This window comes from Poecilia reticulata, chromosome 2 (genome assembly GCF_904066995.2).
Source record: "Poecilia reticulata chromosome 2, P_reticulata-male-v2, whole genome shotgun sequence".
Taxonomy (NCBI): domain Eukaryota; kingdom Metazoa; phylum Chordata; class Actinopteri; order Cyprinodontiformes; family Poeciliidae; genus Poecilia; species Poecilia reticulata.
The window spans coordinates 28,046,475-28,065,573 of record NC_088831.1 but is presented as its reverse complement, the minus strand read 5'-3'; the positions used below and the strand labels follow the sequence as shown (position 1 = coordinate 28,065,573).

General features: G+C 36.3%; 1 long non-coding RNA gene across 1 annotated transcript; it reads right to left on the bottom strand.

The window, feature by feature from the left end:
* Positions 1 to 8,475: 8,475 nt before the first annotated feature.
* Positions 8,476 to 11,389, bottom strand: LOC103459544 (uncharacterized). The gene is made up of 5 exons (XR_532768.2): positions 10,458 to 11,389; positions 10,053 to 10,370; positions 9,656 to 9,966; positions 8,913 to 9,045; positions 8,476 to 8,787 (listed from the first exon to the last, which is right to left on the bottom strand). It is a non-coding gene; the product is annotated as an uncharacterized LOC103459544 (long non-coding RNA).
* Between the last annotated feature and the right edge of the window lie 7,710 nt (positions 11,390 to 19,099).

The window sequence follows — 19,099 nt, the reverse complement described above, 5'->3', positions numbered from 1 at the left end:
TATTGTATCTTTGTTTAAAAACATTAATAGGTTCTTGATCAATTTAGCCAGCATTATTCAGGAGTAAGGAGATCAAGTTTTCAAGAGAGATGGAAAAAAAGATAAGAGAATCTCAAAGCCCTGCGGGAGAAACTGTTTAGTTTGATGAAACCAAATATGACGGTACTCCCCCCACCCCCAAAAAAAACAACAAAAAAAAAAAACACATCGTTCAACCACACAGGTATTTGTGGGGGTTGGGGGGACAGAAAATGTTTGGGAACCACTTGTCTCGGTCTCGATACACTCTGGTCTTGGTCTCGGGTTAGGTGGTCTTGACCACAACACTGATGTCAGGTATCCTGATTGTGTTTGTGGAACTAAAATTCACAGATTTCCAAAATCTGAAACGGAAAGCCTTGCTTGGATCAAAGCTTGTGCACGACCGTATTTGCAGCTCAACCGTCGTACGATCAATAAGAACAAAGTGTCTGCTGGCGTAAGTATTATTGCTTTGCTTTCTTTGTGTTTAGTGAATGAAAAAAAAAAGTCAATAATAAACACATCCATTATGAAGACCTTTTAGCCAAGTACAGCATAATGGCAGTACCGATACAACTTCTACATCCTGAAGCCTGTCTGTTACACAGCCTTACGTTAGCTGAACAGATCAATATGCAATGTGTACCGTATCTGACATACATCAAAGATTTTATTTCACCTGAAAAGACTTTTTACTAAACTGTAATCGTGTTAGCCACGCTAACTTTTACTAAACTGTAATCGTGTTAGCCACGCTAGCACCGAGTACCGTGTATAAGTCCTAGGCACATTCAAACCCTCAAAACCATGAATGCCCGACTTACCCAGCCTTGCAAGAACAATAGCCATCAGTGATCTTGTCCACAGCTATATTTATGCTGAGGGTCTGAGGATCTGCTGTTTTCCTCATCGACTCTTAGCATTTAGCTGCAACTCACACAATGTTAGAGGCATCGCGTGGCTAAAACATCTTGATGTCGTCCAAAAAGATGACATGAACTTGTTGGTTCCCTTGTCCATTGTCATGGCTGATATTTTGTGAAAATCCGGCAGAAATGCTAAACTAATCGACTCAGAAATACTCTGCAGAGTCAGTCGAAACGAAAAATCCCATAGAAGCTAAGCTCTGCGAGGAGGTTAATGTGAGACATGAAGTCACATGGGACAGTCGAGGGGCGTTTCTTGGTAAGGTCCTTGGGGCCCAGGACTCGTCGCAGAAATGCTGCATTATAAGATAATCCAAGACCCTACCATCAGGAGAACTAGAACAAGCTGCAGTAAGACAAACAACAAACTGTAACAACTATTAAAAATTATTTCAACACTTGTAAACCAGCCAGTATTAGTGGTTAACAAAATCAAATCAACTTATGCAACTTATGTGACGATACATTTTTGACCTGCCCTATGTATTTAAAAAAAAACTTCTCAGCAGAATAGGTAGTTAATCATTAAGAGTTATACTTACCAGAATGATAAACCATAAAAATATGCATGTTGATGAAGGTTTCTTTGGAGAAAAAAAAAATATATTTTTAGATGCAATCGGCAGCCATGTAGATCATCTAGTTTGAGGCTGTGATTCAAGGTAGGGTCACTAAAAGGAGTTTTTACTGTTGGTCAGTTCATTCCTACTATTTTAGTTTCTGAAAATCCCAGACATTCGTGCTTTGTCATTCTGACCTGTCCCGATCGTGGCTTTTGGGCTTTCCTCTGTCTCCTCTCTTTGGGTTCGTATAGGTTACGTTCTTGAAGAAAGCCACTAACTGAGGAAAAACACATTCCTGTTCTTGCAACTTTTATAGAGTCAAATCCACTTCAGTAACACTGAACTGAATAATTATCTGTACAACGTTACTGAATTTTGAAAAGGCAATTCATATTTGAGTAAAGTACATTGGACCATGGAAAGAGCTACAATTTGAAGGACGCTAAAATGAGCATGTTGGTGACAGTTAGAGAAAGCAAAAAAAACGTTTGTAAATAATTTCATTTAGTAATAATATGGGCTTAGCATCAACGCAAAACAACATTTATCACTTGTTTCAAAGGTTCAGATTTATGATGTTGGGTCTTTGAGTTGTGCATCCATCTTACCTGTCCAATTATTAAATTTAGGATTTTAGATTTGAGATCAGATGAACTCTTATCTCCCTAATAACACTTTTGTTATGAATTGTAATGGTGGTAGATTTGGACTAAGACACATAAATGAAAATGGCTGAAAAAGGTTAATGAAGAAAATATGAAAATACTGATCGAGGAACTGGATCGAGGAGAACAATAAACTTTGTGGAACAGCAAAGGAACTGGAGCACAGGAGGACGAACATGGAGGAAACAGACCAAGAAAAACAAGAGCATCAGATGGATGGGGGAAAAAACTGACAGGAAGGTGGATGATCTGACAACCAGATGTGACTAATCAGAGAAATGCAACGCAGCACAGGGAGAACCTGAGCAGAGAAACTGAGAACAAGTGAATAATAAACAACTAATCAAATGACTAAAGGTCAGTAGCAACTCCACAAGAACAGCAAAATATATTCTCTCTTCCAGAGCTGCAAGAACAAAATGAATATGAAAGTCTGAATATGAAAGGAATGTGTTGCAGTGGGTTTTTCTGGGACTTTTGCATTTTAGTTCTTGCAAAGTATAACATTTCCAGCGAGCAAGGACTTAAATTAAAATAACTAATTTTCTCTGTTGTAGTGGAGCATCTACAGGCCTCAACTTTAACACAAGAGTCCAGATAAACAAAGAACAAAACACAAGAACTAAGAAACTTAATAGCCTGAGTGGCAATAATAGACAACTCTAAATAATTCAAATACAGAAACAGGTGAGAACCAAAAACACACAAATCACAGCAAGCACATCATTTTTATTCAGCTCTCACAGTCGTATAGAACCCCATAACGAGGGCTCATGCAAGAAACAAAGTCAATTAATCAAATTAAATTTACCTTAAGGTGCTGTAGAGTAAACAAAATGAGAACTATCATAGCAGCAGATATGAGGAGAGAGGACACATTTAATAACAGAAATAAAAAGGAAAGCAGACGCCACTCACTTTGACAAAATGACCACAGAGAAAACACGTGTGTTAATAGTTAGTAATGGAGTCGTGTGCAAGATGTGGAGGCGAACCAGTCCACAGTGTCAGACTCACTGATGCAACGGCTCTTTCTCCTCAGGAAGTCCAGCAAACCTTCGGTTCTGTTTAAAGGAATTCGATCTACTGACCTGAGAGTGTACATAAAGGTGAAGCTCTTCAGGGAGACAAGATGGAGTCAAGTTATGAAGAGACTTAAAAACAAATAAGAGGATCTTAAATTTAACCCTGAAGTCAACTGGAAGCCAATAAAGTCAGACTTAAACCGTAAACCTGCTCTTGCTTTTTTACAACAGTGTTTTGAAGCAACTGTAAGAGAGCATTAGCAGCGAAGGAAACAACAAAAAGAAGACAATAATTAGGCTGAGATGTGATAACAGCCCATATTACTGTTTCCAGACTGCCTCTAGATAAAATAGATTTAATGTTTGCTAAACACCTCAGCTTGTAAAATGAAAACTAAAATTCACAACTGAGTTCACAGATGACAATTTGCAGGAGAGTGTCTAATTTTATTAAGATATTAACATTTAGCCAGCAGTGTTTATTCATAAAGACAAAAAGGGAATACTTGGGGTTCCATTGATGCTATTTGGCCCAAGTAGAGTTACCTCAGTCTGATTCTCTATGAAAAGAAAAAAAAAAACAATATTGTCAAAGAGTCTCTCAGTCAGTCAAGGAGCATTTCAACAGTGTTTTACACTTTTCTAAGGGAAATAGACCTGACATTAATATGCATAAAAATGATAAGAGGTGATTGTTTGTTAGTTTTCTCAAAAGCTCCTAATGGCTGCAGATAAATTAAACAATGCAAAGGTGCGAGCATGGAACCCTGTGGTACACCCCTGAATAGCATAGCAGCATTTTTGTCAAAACCACAGAAACTGACACGGTCTGTCAGAAACTGATGAGATGCAAACTGACTGCTTCAGCATCGAGCTGAGGAAGTCATGATCGACAGAATAGCAGGTGGCTGGTAAATCCAATAAAACTGAGTGCAGTATCACCAGGATCTGTTACTAATAAAATGTCATAAAAAAGACTCTCAGTACAGTAGACTCTGTGCTATAGAGAGCTTTAAATCTAGACTGAAATTTCTCTTGAATTTCATTCTCCTCCATGAATGACTGATTTACCTTAGAAAGACAAGGAAACTTGGACACAGTTTAATCCAGGTGTTTCTCAGTAAAGGTTACAAAGTAACATGTTTAGAGTTTTATGGCACCATGCTAGAAGTTATGCAGCTGCTGATGACTCTGAGAACCAGGGGCCCCCTAAATACACTGAATACAGCTAAATATGACAAAAACCACCTCTCAGACATAATATTTATGTTTGTTCAATTGTTTTTTTACTGATTAGTGAAGTAACTTCTTTAACATTAGTAGGCAAACTGCTCTAAGGATTTGGGGAATAAAAAAACAAACCCCATTCCTACAGTTGTGAAACTAACTGGACCTTGGTGCAGCCTTGCTCTGGACTGATTTCATACAGTTATTTATCCACTTTAATTTATCTTCCACACCTAAAATGCAAGATACTCACTTCCTATAAATGTCCTATTAAAAAGGTGTTTCAGAATAACTGAACTGTTAACTGTTTAATTCAGCGAGTCATATTTTGCTGGAATCTCACACACGCCCTCTACTGGACAAATAAATACAAAGTTGATGCAAAGCTATTCAACTCAAGCTCAGTGTTTGTCCATCCTGGCTGTCAGGGACCCCTGCCCTGCATATTTTAGATGTTTTTGTGCTCCAGCACATCTGCTTCGAATAATAGCGTCATCTCCTGCGTGTCATCAAGTGCTGTAAAGGCCGTTAATGATCCATTCATTGAAGTCAGATGTGTAGCAGCAGGGAAAACACCTTAAAAATCGCACAGCTATGGTTCCTGAGGACCAAGATTGAGATTCATGTAGAATCTAGTTTGACACCCAGGTAAAGTGAAATGAGTCAGATTAACAACATTTTAATAAGTTATATTGATTGTTTAACAGAGTAAACCAGGGAGGAGCACATCATAATAACTATGTGAACTTTAAGAATATTGTACACAGTAGAACATGAAGGTTCAATTCAGTTCTGTGATGTTTATTGTAAGACAATACATGTTAATGAACAATTGTGTGTAAATACATGAGATTATGATCAAATGTCTAATATTCACATCCAGTCCCACCAACAGGTTGGTGTTAAAAGGCCCATCAAACATAATAAATAAGAAAAAAAAAACAAGCAAATGTAATACTGTTGAGTAAACAATGTTTAAAGAACCATAAACCCTAATGGTACATGTTTAGTCATGGTCATGTTGATATTTTTGGCTTTCCAGAGTCAGATTTGCAGTGGTGGAGAAAGCACTCAAACAATTTACATAAGTAGAAGTACAAATACACAGACACAAATGTACTCAAGTAAAAGTAAAACTACCACATTAACATTTTACTTAAGTAAAAGTAAAAAAGTACTGGCTTTTAAAAATACTTAAGTATTAAAAGTAAAAGTACTTGCTGAATGAATTACCTAATCGCTAATATCATTAAGTGTACCGATCATATTTAATTTTAATACATTGGAAATGTGTCATTTTAATGAACAATGCCACAGATAAAGCATGTTTTTATTGTTTTTACTCTGTAACATAGTTTAGACTTAGATATGTGATTCTATGCATCATAATTTCAGGGATGGAAACATCTTGTCTCCTGTCCTAACTGTCCTACTCACTTTCTATAAATGCCCTATTATAAAGGTGTTTCAGAATTACTGAACTGTTCCTTTAATTCAGTGAGTCATATTTTCATAAAAATTCTTAACAGGATATCTCAAAAATAAAGCAAAGTGGGCCCAAAAGAAATCATCAACTAAGGCATGCCTAACAGGATAACAAACCAAAACTGACCTCACAATCAACACACAAGGGAATTTATACACAAAGGCTAGCCGAGGAGTGGGAGAGAAGACAAAGACAAGCAAAGCATAAACATAGACAACTAATTCAAACCAAAACATTTTAACTACAACACAGCTATAAAAACAAAACAAGCCAACACCAAAATGTTTTAGCAGTTATGCTAGTAGTAGAGAGAGGCAGATTCTTCATCATCAAGTCCCCTGCTTCCAGCAGCCTGATGGACTGTTTGCCTTACAACCAGTCCTCTCCCAAAGCCAGTCCTTGACTCTCAGCAAAACAAAAATAGTTCACGATCCAAATAAACATAAGGTGTTTACTAAATGTGTGCACCCATAATAGTAATGCAATAACCATCACCAAAAAATGAAATTATAAATATATTATGTGAAAACATTTAAATAATTATTAACACTGGGGAAAAGATGGAGGAACCTCTCAACCCTATTAAAAATGTGTTTCAGAATAATAACCTTTAATTCATTGAGTCATATTTTGCTGGAAACTGACACAAACACCCTCTACTGGACAAATAAACACAAAGTTGATGCAAAACCGATTAAATAAAGCTCAGTGTTTCTCAGTCCTGTCTGTCAGGGACCACTGCCCTGCATGTTTTAGATGTTTCCCTTCTCCAGCTCACCTGATTCAAATAATAGCATTATTTCCTGCGTGGGGGGCTGCACAGTGGAGCAGTTGGTAGAGCTGTTGCCTTGCAGCAAGAAGGTTCTGGGTTTGATTCCCGGTCTGGGGTTTTTCTGCATGGAGTTTGCATGTTCTCCCTGTGCATGCATGGGTTTTCTCCGGGTACTCCGGTTTCCTCCCACAGTCCAAAAAAATGACTGTCAGGTTAATTGGCCTTTCCAAATTGCCCTTAGGTGTGAGTGTGTGTGTGCATGGTTGTTTGTCCTGTGTGTCTTTGTGTTGCCCTGCGACAGACTGGCGACCTGTCCAGGGTGTACCCTGCCTCTCGCCCGAAACATTAGCTGGAGATGGGCACCAGCAACCCTCCCGACCCCACTGAGGGACAAGGGTGCAAGAAAATGGATGGATGTTTGGATTTCCTGCATGTCATTAAGTACTGTAAAAATATGTTAATTGCCCATTTATTCAGGTCAGGTGAGTGGCAGAAAGGAAACACTTAAAAAATTCAAGACGGTGGTACCGGAGGACAAGTATTGAAGCCCAGGACAGAACATGTAAACAATCCTGCATTATCATGTGGATCCATAAAGATACTGAGCTTGGAAGGAATGTTTGAGTTTATTTTGACTCTTTCAGGGACAAAATTTTAGAACGTCTGATGTGACTATGCATATTGCCAAGGAAGGGAAGTGGTCGAATGTGTCTTTAAAATGATCTGATCTTTAGTCTAATAAATATTCAATGTCAATAAGCTAAAACTAAATGTTTGCTTTTAGATGCTGACTGAGTTATGCCACTGAATCTTTAAGAATCCCAAAGTTTTCTTTATCCCAACATCTTTTGCAAACCAGAAGCAGAACCTCTTCGTCTGTGTCGCAGTGTCTCTGATCTGTTTGTTTTTCTGATGGACATTCAGCTGGAGGACAGTGCAGAAATGCAAAAGCTTCTCATGATACAGTCTGAGAAAATGAGGTTTCATCATATCCTACCATCTCAAATCACATTTTGTGGCTCAAGCAGAAAATCCTGATAACACACCACAGAAAATGAAAACATCTGCATAGATTTATGTTATGTTCTGCTACATTAAATGTATCAATAGATTACTAAATAATTTACTTAATTCATGTATTTTATGCATTTTGTCTTCAGTTTCATTTGAGTAATTATAACCTTTTGTTTAATAGTGATAGACCAGTTGTTGAATGTTGTATTTGTATTTTGTGATCTCACTGCCACACTGGCGATTTCTTCTAGGTTAGAAGAAAGATATTGATATTGAATGTATCAAAATTTGTCAGTGAAAAAAGACTAAAATTGTGGTAAAAGTTGAGACTGCTTTTTCCACGAGATCTCCTGTATCTCATTGACAAATGTTTGACAGTAATAACTAACTGGAGCTGATGGACTTGTGTTGGGACTAAATCTATAATCAGAACAAAAACTAAATAAACTTGGATGTTTTTGTTGTTTTGTTTTTATAACAATATCTCTTCAGTGTGAAATAATAAGTGCTATACAATCAGATTAAAATTAAATGTTAAAATATTTACTACATCTAAATTCTCCACAAATTCAATTTCAAAAAAACTGAACCACATGTTTCAGCAGTTCTGTGTCAATTCTGTTTAAGCATAAGATGATTGTAACACAACCACGCCCCCTGCTGGAAAGAAATAAGATAAAATTCCACTTTACAGATTTGACACTAAAATGAAATGAGTCTAATTGAGCTGAATTTATTGCTATTAAAATAAGCATTTTATGAATGTGCATTGAAATATTATAACATAAAAATACATTTAGAGGAAACATCATAAATCAGTCCAGTTGCAAACAGAGGTTATATGGTACCACTAAAATGTTAAATTGCATGTTTGAATTCCCAGTTTTAGGGATAAAAAAATGTTACATCTTTTAAAACTGCATCTTCTTCTTGAAGAATCGTTTAAACCACGACGTGAGCATATATTTAGGTCAGTCATTTCCTGAGTGGTGTGATGTGCTCGTTTTTCTAGTCATCAGTACTGCCTCCACATCCTGCTTGTCAGCTATCCTCCATATCGCTGTAGTTTGGAATGGTGAAGAAACTGCCTACAAGGATTGAAGGTAGAAAAAGAGCCAAGATTGGGAAAGAAACAAAAAATGTTAGTGTTGCAGAAAGTAAAACACTTTGCTGGAATAATAAACAAACTGCATGATAACAAAGTTCCTCTAACCTTCACTCCATCCAGAATGTTGTAATGAACCCAAGTAAATGTTCTGCTGTCCTGGTTTTGGGTTCTGGGTTTGTTCCTTCTCCTGCTAATATTAAATAATAACCAAAGACTGGCACCATAAAACCTGCTGCGTCTGTAAAACACATTGTTTTTCTGATAAGGAAATGTTCACAGTATGTGATTTTGCTTCAGTCAGGAAGTGATCAACAAAACCAAAAAAGAAATTTCAATGGCTTTACCCATTAAAAGTTTGAATATATATATTTTTTTATTTTCTTGGTAGTTTTAGAAAACACTTTATTAGTTTTAAAAGAAGCATAAGTCAATAAGAGTCCACAGTAATTCAGATGTTTGTTTTTTTCTCAGAAAGTTCCGGCTTGCATTGGCAATGAATATAATGAATATAAGAATTATAAAAGAAGAGCAACCAAATTGATGATCAACATACTGAGATTATTATCAACGTGCTTCCACAAATCCTTTTGCATTTATTGTTTTTAAAATATATTAGTGGTCAGCTTTATTATGATATAACCAGTTTGAACAACGAAGAATATGCTCTAAATGAATCCCTGCGCTTGTAAATTCATTGAAAATTAAAAATAATCTAAACTGAGAGCATATAAAAAAGGATTCAGTTGAAATTTCAAGGTAAATTGATATTATTTGAACTTTATAGCTTCATCAGAAGCAGAAAAATTACGTTTTCATTCTGGATTAAAAACTTAAGAGATTTCACTGACCTGTGGAGGCAGAGAGCTGTAGTCATGAAGCATAAAAGCAATCCAAAGGCAGATGGTAGTGTGAATATAATTCACACTACCAGAATTATTTATATATAATATACTGATCATATCATTATAGTGACATCAGCTGTGCCAGTAATGCTTGTAGCTCTTAAGGAAAACAAAACAAAGTGAAATTTGTGTGCTTGTTGCAAATCTAGAATCAAATATCACTCACCTGCAGAGGCAGACAGTTAATGCTGAACAACATAAAAGCAATCCAAAGGCAGATGGTAGTGTGAATATAATGTACTGTGGTAAACTGGCTCCTAAAAAAGATGATCAACATGGCACATAAATTAAATTTAAATGTTACAGTGTGTGTAACAGAAAGGGTCAGTAAATGCTTACATACCGTTTTGATTTTCAAGAACTGTTACGGTCCATGACATGTTGTTAATGCCTTTTTTCTCAGTTATATGACAAGTATAAAGTCCTGCATCATCATGCTGAGCATTATCAATACTGAGTGTAGAAGGAATGTTTGTGTCTATTCTCAGTCTGTGAGAGGAGAAATTTGAAAAAGTTTGATTACTGGAGAAGGAGTATATAAAAACCCATCTGTCTTTGGTCCAGTTGATCATTGTTGCATTTTTGTTAGATATATTGCAAGTGAGCAGGACTGAGTCTCCTCTGGACACCAACACATCGTAGTGGCTTGCTGTACCGATCGCTGACATTGAAGGGAATTGAAAAAAATTAATTAACAGGACATCCTAATTTAAGAATCTTGCATAACAAATACAAATAGTCTCTGTACCTGCAAATACGTAGGTTGTCTGTAACAGCTGACTGAAGAGCAGAGCAGCTTGCTTCAGGCTGAACATGATGACATATGAGGAGCAGGAAGATACTCTGTTTTCTTATAATGTCGCAGTAAAGGAGCTCAGAAAAGGAAGTGACTGTTTGTGGTTCTTTGAAAAAACACAGAAGAAACTATTTCTGTTTGAGTTATTGTCAGAGTAACCACAAACGCACAAGACGAAAATCCCGCAGTCCCTGTTTGGTCCATCTAATGTCATTTCTTCTTCTTAAAGTTACTGACTGGTTATGTCCAATAACAACTCACCTCCTTTGTTTAATAACAAAGAAGATGCTGTGTTACAGCATGATTTGCACATGCCCTCTACTGGACTAAATCTAAATAAATGAGTCAGAATATTTTATTTCAGTTAAAAACCAGTTTCAGTTCATTGCAGGCTCTGGGTCTGAGATGACTGTAGAAGAAGACGAGCTTCTTGAGATCTGGTGTGACTGGGAAGTGAGAGTTATTTGCTTGTTTGGAGAAGAAGCAACACACATCTTTGTGCACATCAGTTATCAATACAAGCAGACAAAAACACTCCAATGAAGAAGAAAGTGAGGTCATTCATTAAGTTCAACCACATCATGAAAATTAGTTCTAATTCACCCTAGAACATCCCTTTAAGAGGCTCTGTTTGACCTGTCTAGAGTAGATGTTAGAGCTTCTGCATCTGGCTGTTCAACTTGTCACTGTTGTACTGGACAAATAAATACAAAGTTGATGCAAAACTAATTGACTCTAGCTCGGTGTTTCTCAGTCCTGGCTGTCATGGACCACTGCCCTGCATATTCTAAATGTTATGCTCCAGCTCACCTGATTCAAATGATAGCATTATCTACTGCATGTCATCAAGTACTGTAAAAATATGTTAATTGTCCATTTATTCAGGTCAGGTGTGTGGCAGAAGGGAAACACTTAAAAAATTCAGGGCAGTGGTCCCTGAGGACAACTATTGAGGGCCACGACAGAACATGTTTGCAATCCTGCATTATCATGTGGATCTCTAAAGATCCTGAGCTTAGAAGGAATGTTCGGGTTTATTTTGATGTTTTTAGAGGACAAATTTTAAAATGTCTGATGTGGATATGAAAAGATAGATCTGCCATTGTTCCAGACACCAACATGTTCCAATGAGCTTCCATCTGAGTCTCTGACACTGAAATATACAGACCAATGTTACAGTAAAACTCAATTCAAATCTAGATGAAAACATGCAAAACAAGAAGAAATCTGCACAATACCTTCGAAGACATTCTGCAGTTTTAACTAAATGAAGAGAAGAGATGCTTGCCTCAGATTGACCATCTGAGAGTGAGAACCAGACTGTCACTTTATCATCTTCTATAAATGTAAATGCAGAGGATGAGCAAGGGAAGTGATTCAATGTGTCTTTAAAACATTTTTAGGAAGAGTGTCAAAGAGTTCATGGAAACAGCATTCAGATAAGAAAGCTGATGAAATTTTAAATAAATAATGTCAATAAACCATTGTTTTAAAAATAAAAAAAATGTTTCCGTCTAGACGCTGATGGTTATTCCACTGAATCTTTTTATGAACTAAGAATGTAAAAGTTTTCTTTATCCCAACACCTTTTTGCAAACCACAACAAGCAGAACCTCTTCGTCTGTGTCGCAGTGTCTCTGATCTGTTTGTTTTTCCTTCTGATGGACATTCAGCTGGAGGACAGTGCAGAGATGCAAAAGCTTCTCATGATACAGTCTGAGAAAATGAGGTTTCATTATATCCTACCATCTCAAATCACATTTTGTGGCTCAAGCAGAAAATCCTGATAACACACACCACAGAAAATGCAAACATCTGTATAGATTTATGTTATGTCCTGCTACATTAAATTCATAGACGGAGCATGAAATAATTTACTTAATCCATGTTTTTCATGCGTATTATCTTCAGTTTCATTTGAGCAATTTTAACTTTTTAATCAGTTGTTGAATGCTGTATTTGTATTTTTTAGATCTCACTGCCACAGTGGCATCTTCATTGAGGTTAGAAGAAAGATATTGATATTGAATGTATCAAAATTCATCACTGAGGTTAAAATTGTGATAACATTTAACATTGCTTTTACCATAAGATGCTGTATCTCATTGACAAATGTTTGACAGTAATAATTAACTGGAGCTGATGAATTTGTGTTGGAACTAAATCTATAATTAGAACAAAAACTGTGAACTAAATGTATGTAGTTCAGTCATTTCCTGGGTGATGTGATTTGCTCATTGTTCCTGTAGTCATCAGTACTGCCTCCACGTCCTGCTTGTCAGTTCTCCTCCATATTGCTGTAGTTTGTAGGCACTTCCTACAAGGATGGAAGGCAGGAAAGAACCAAGATTGGAAAAGAAAAGAAGAGAAAAGAAAAGAAAAGAAAAGAAGAGAAAAGCAGTGAGTGTTGTGGAAAATATAGCACTTTCTTGAATATAAAACAAACTGCATGATAAAGTTTCTCTAACCTTCACCCCATCCAGAATGTTTTACCCAAGTAATGTTCTGCTGTCCTGGTTTTGGTTTCTGAGAGCAGAGCATTTTGCTTCAGGCTGAACATGATGACATAAGAGGAGCAGGAATATACTGTTATCTTATAATGTCGCAGTAAAGGAAGTGGCTGTTTGAGGTTCTTTGAAAAAAAAAAAACCTCTTTAGCAAGGTGAAATGTTTATTGGAAACTAAAGCACAAATAGAGAACTGTTTTTAACCCTTTATGAAATGGTGACACATCAGCTATTGAATGTTGTTGTATTTATCTTTTTAGATGACAGTGGCGCAGTTGGTAGAGCTGTTGCCTTGCAGCAAGAAAGTTCTGGGTTCGATTCCCGGCCCCGGTCTTTCTGCATGGAGTTTGCATGTTCTCCCTGTGCATGTGTGGGTTTTCTCCTGGTACTCCGGTTTCCTCCCACGGTCCTCCCACTGTTAGGTTAAGTGGTCTGTCTAAATTGCCCCTAGGTGTGAGTGTATGTGTGTGTGCGTGGTTGTTTGTCCTGTGTGTCTCTGTGTTGCCCTGCGACAGACTGGCAACCTGTCCAGGGTGACCCCACCTCTCGCCCGGAACGTTAGCTGGAGACAGGCACCAGCACCCCTCCCGACCCCATTAAGGGACAATGGTGTTAAGACAATGGATGGATGGATGGATGCCACAGTGGCATTTTCCTTGAGGTCAGAAGAAAATTGTTGATATTGAATATATCAAAATTCGTCACTGAAAAAATACTGAAATTGTGATGAAAGGTAAAATTGCTTTTTACCATGAGATCTGCTGTATCTCATTGACAAATGTCTGATATTAACTGGTGCTGATGAATTTGTTTTCAGACTAAATAATTAGATCAACCACAGGTGGTATTTCATAAGGACATTAATGAATTATATATATTTTGAAATCATCACAAGTAAAAAACTTTTCACATTGGATTTTGTTCAGACAGTACAGTGGATCCTGTCTGAACAGTGACCAGGTCAGTTCCTCACATCACAGTAATTGGTGCATGCAAGACCAACGAGGATCCAAATGAAAGCCAATACTAATGAAAGCCTTTCCAAATATTTTTTCTTTCAAATGAGCAATGTTTTTACTGTTTATCAATGTATCAGGTATCTTATTCACAGTGATCTTTAATCAATCAATCAATCAATCAATCAATCAATCAATCAATCAATCAATCAATCAATCAATCAATCAATCAATCAATCAATCAATCAATCAATCAATCAATCAATCAAATTTTATTTGTATAGCACATTTCAGCAGCAAGGCATTTCAAAGTGCTTTACATAATAAAAAACAGCATGTGACATTAAATAAACAGTAAGAAAGAGAAAAAGATTTTGAATAAACAACAAAAAACAATAATAATCCTCCTGAGATCTTAACCTCGGACACAGTTTACACTTTATCTGTGTGTGTTGGTTTGAGATCTGTGCCAAACTACTTTTAGGCCTAAAAAAATGGCCAAGGCAGAAAAACAATGCCCACCAAAGAGATAAGAACCAAACAGGATCCAAAACTTGCGATCGGAGAGGGGTGACCATCGTTCGGCCACGCCCCGTTATCCCTGTTGTAACTTTTCTGACACCTGCTTAAAAACCCAAAAAGTCAGAAGGATTGTGAGGCCCCGCTTTCACGGTCTGTATTCATACTGAAAATCAAGGTCAAGCGATATGTGTTTGCACTTCATCAACAACACAAACAAAATCCAAAACATCTCCCCTCCTTCTCAAACAATGTGGATTTTCCCAGAAAGGTAATTGAATCCTTAATCCTTAGTCCTTGTCAGCACTGCTCATTGGTGCGCTTCCATGGCAACACATGACCAGTGGTACTCAAAGAGGAGCGAATTATTAAAGCAAAACATCTGAAATAAATCAGGTTTAAACTTTCCCCCAAACAAAAACTATACATTTACCAGTTAAATTAGTTCGAATATAGAAAGTACAAAATACAGCACCTGTTAGTGAGGAGGTAAATCCCGTAAAAACACTTAAACTCCACATAGAAAACATGAAACTGAGGTATGTGACCTTCTTCCTGTGAGGGAACTGTACCACCATTCAGCAGTTGTCTGACATTAAATAATTACCAATGTAATATTACATACTTTGTTTCAAATAGAATATTTACTACTTCTAAATTCTCCACAAATTCCATTTCAAAAGAAGCGAACCACGCCCCCTGCTGGAATAAAATAAGATAAATTCCACTTGATTAATTTGATTCTAAAATGTTTGTCAGTTTGAGCTTAATTTATTGCCATTAAAAGAAGCATTTAGCATTAGAATATGTAAGAACATCTCCCATAAAGCACGCTATTATTTAGATTATCACAAAAACATGATGCAAACATCATAAATTGTTTCCGTTGAAAACAGAGGTTACATGTTACAGTTACATTAGATTGTATGTTTGAATTTCCAGTTTTAAGAATAAAATATATGTTATATCTTCCAAACTGGATCTTTTTGATGAATCCTTCATACCAAAGTGTGAACTAAATAGATTTACGTGGTGAGTGGTGTGATTTGCTCATTGTTCCTCTAGTCATCAGTACTGCTTCCATGTCCTGCTTGTCAATTCTCCTCCATATTGCAGTAGTTTGGAATGGTGAAGGAACTTCCTACAAGGGTTGACGGTAGGAAAAGAACCAAGTTTGGGAAAGAAAAGAAAAGCAGTGAGTGTTGCAGGAATAAAAGCACTTTGCTGGAATAAAAAAACAAACAAACTGCATGACAAAGTTTCTCTAACCTTCACACCATCCATAATGTTGTATTGAACCCAAGTAAATGTTCTGCTGTCCTGGTTTTGGTTTCCAGATATGTTCCTCCTGCTAACATTAAATGATAATCAAAGAGTTTTACCACAAAACTTTAACTTGATGTTTCTTTCTCAGTGTTGTTTACAACATCTGTAAAACACATTGGTTTTTCTGATGAGGAAATATTCACAGAAAGTGATCACGCTTTGGGTAAGAAGTTATCCACAGAACCAAAAAACACATTTCTCTGGCTTCACTTATTAAAAGTTTTAAGGTAATTATTATTATTTTTATTGTTTTTGGTAGTTTAAAAAAATCAGAAGCCCAAGTCAATAAAAGTTCACTGACCTGCAGAGGCAGAAAGCTGTAACCATGAAACATAAAAGTAATCCAATGGCAAATGGAAATATGATTGTAATATACTGTGATGAACCGATTGCTGAAAAAAAAAGGATTATTAACCAAAGATTAAAATTTAAACTTCACAGTATATGTGTTGCAGATGTGTTCATTACATACCGTTTTGATTTTCAAGAACTGTTACAGTCCACGTAATGCTGTAAAAGCCAGTTGTCTCAGTTATACTGCAAGTATAAAGTCCTGCATCATCATGCTGAGCACTGTCAATACTTAATGTAGAAGGTATGTTTATGTCTCGTCTCAGTCTGTGACAGGGGAAATTTGACAAAGTTCGATTACTGGAGGAGGAGTATGAAAAAAAAAAACATTTGCCTTTGGTCCATTGGATCATAGTTGTATTTTCATTATATATATTGCAAGTGAGCAGGACTGAGTCTCCTCTGGACACCAACACATCCCAGTGGTCTGCTGTAGGAGATGACGAAATTGAAAAACTAATAATTATAGTTAAAATCTGAAGAAAAAAAAAATTCTAAACAGAAATTCACTCCTTACCTGTTGAGACACTCCAGGTATTTACCAGCTGGATAAAGAGCAAAGCTTCTTGCTTCAAGAGGAGCATGATGTCCACCTACTTATGAGGAGTCAGATTTTCTGTTATCTGATGCTGCTTGAAGGAGTGCAGAAAAGGAAATGGCTGTTTCCGTTTCTTTGAAAAAACAAAAGTGTAAAGTAAAGCACAGCTCAAATGTTTATCAGAAACTAACCTCGGAGAAGAAAAGCTAAATAAACTTTGATCCATTTTGTTAATGAAGAGCTATAACTCAAAGTAGAAAAATAAACTATTTATGTTTTCCATAATTCTGCCAATGTATACACATTTAGAACTTAACAAATATTAGACACAAGTCAAATATTGTGTCTAATAATATTGTGTCTAATAAGTTTTAAAGGCATAGCGAGGTCACTCTGTGCGTTTAAAACAAACGGTAACACTTTATTTGAAGGGGGGTGAATAAGACTGACATAACTCCTGTCGTGAACATGAATAAGCCTTCATGAATATTTATGACTGTTGTCATAAAGCGTCATTCGGTAAATTATGACACTTTTAATACAAAGTTGACATTATTCAAAATGTCTTTGTTATGACAACTTGACATTAACCAAGAAATCATCACTGATATAAATTTGTTATAAAAGTATTACTGATTGCACTTTAAAAATTAGGTAACTTTATGTTATTAAAGTTAAAGTTTAAACATTAATGATTGTCTTTTTTATTGATTTTTTTTTTACAGCACAATCATGGTAGAAATCCCACTGCGTTAAATCTAACAAACCTTCTACTGCAGTTTGACACTCTGGTAAAGTCACACAAAGTCTTTATTTTATTTCATTTAAAAGACCCATTTTAAGTAGATACAGACAGTATTTCAAAGAAAAATGTCCCAGTGATTAGACATGTATTAATGTACATGTGTAGTAGTATAGGTTTAGATTGGAATAAAATTAAAGAACTAAATTGAAAACACACAAACACATCTAATTTAATAAACTTCAAATTAGTCTCTGACATCAGGTCAGAATTGGAAATTGTAACATATATGTGTTCATTTTCAGCTAAAAGCTGAAAGACATTATTAGCAGATAGCTGATGTGAGGCCACATAAAAATAGTTTAAGGATTAAAAAAGTCTAAATAAATGGCATCTTTATAAACTGATTGCTATGGTTTAATTTCTGACCTAGAGAAAACAGGAATAAAGCAAGGGAGGTCCAAAATTAAATATATTTCCAGAATTAACAGTGAATGTGCAGCATCTTGGTGGTTCTTATTCCACGTGGGTCTCTAAGGGGAGGATAGGCTGGATAAGAATCCTGTTATTGAGGGTAAGTATTGCAATGAGGAAACATCACAGGTCCAGTAGGTACTACTGGAGCGCACAGCAGGGTGCCAGAGGGCAGAAAGGTGGCTGTGATGAACGTGACCCGAGTAACGGAGGTATGTAGCAAAAGAGTCATTCTGTACTCTTTATTACTTTGGCAGAGTACAGAAATTACCAATCTAATCTGAGATATAGAAATAAATTACATCTCTTTTTGTATAGAAATGTTATTTCTCATGATCAAGTGCCCGGTTTTCCATCATTACATTTTCTCTTGTCGGTCAGATTTGGGGTGATTGGTGAACTCTTCATAATGGAATCAGTTTCAGAAACTGAGATAAACTGGAGGCCCAGCGTTTAGTTTTAATGTTATGTAAAAAAAAAACAACAACAACCAAAAAAACACATTTTCCAAATTTACAAATGAAATTTTAGTTGCCTAAGAAGCTTATGAAGTTTAATTTTATGGAATGTTTTGATTACATGGCGACATCCAGAGATGTTTCTTCAGTTGTACTTATCTGTGAAGTCCTTAAGAAGGAACTAGTTGCATCTGATTACAGACGGTTTTACATGACCACAGTACCTCTGCATCTGACTGTTCCCTGGAAATTATTCATGTTTCAGTTCTTCCTCTCTGACACATTTTCTCACTTTACATCTGCCTCCCACACGTATTTTGTTATCTTAAGGACATACACTTCTTTGCATTTTTAATAACACAGCCATGTCAACATATTGATAATAAAACTGATCAGTTTACTGTCTGTCACCAAACCTTATCAGAGGACTAGGTGTACCTTCATCTTACCATGGACAAGAAAATAATGTTTGGCAGACTGGCATTTAGAAAATAGACTCAGAGAAATAATAGTGTTTGCAAATGAGAGAATGTGGAAAAAGACTCGACACACCTGCCCTCTACTGGGCATGAGTTGTACTACACTGCATTTAAGCAGTAAAATAAATTCAAATGAACATGAATTAATAACTACGTTGCTTTTCTTGTACAGTTGAACTTCCCCATAAAGTACATCATGGTTACAAATATTCTGCACATTATAGACAATGTGTAAAGACATATA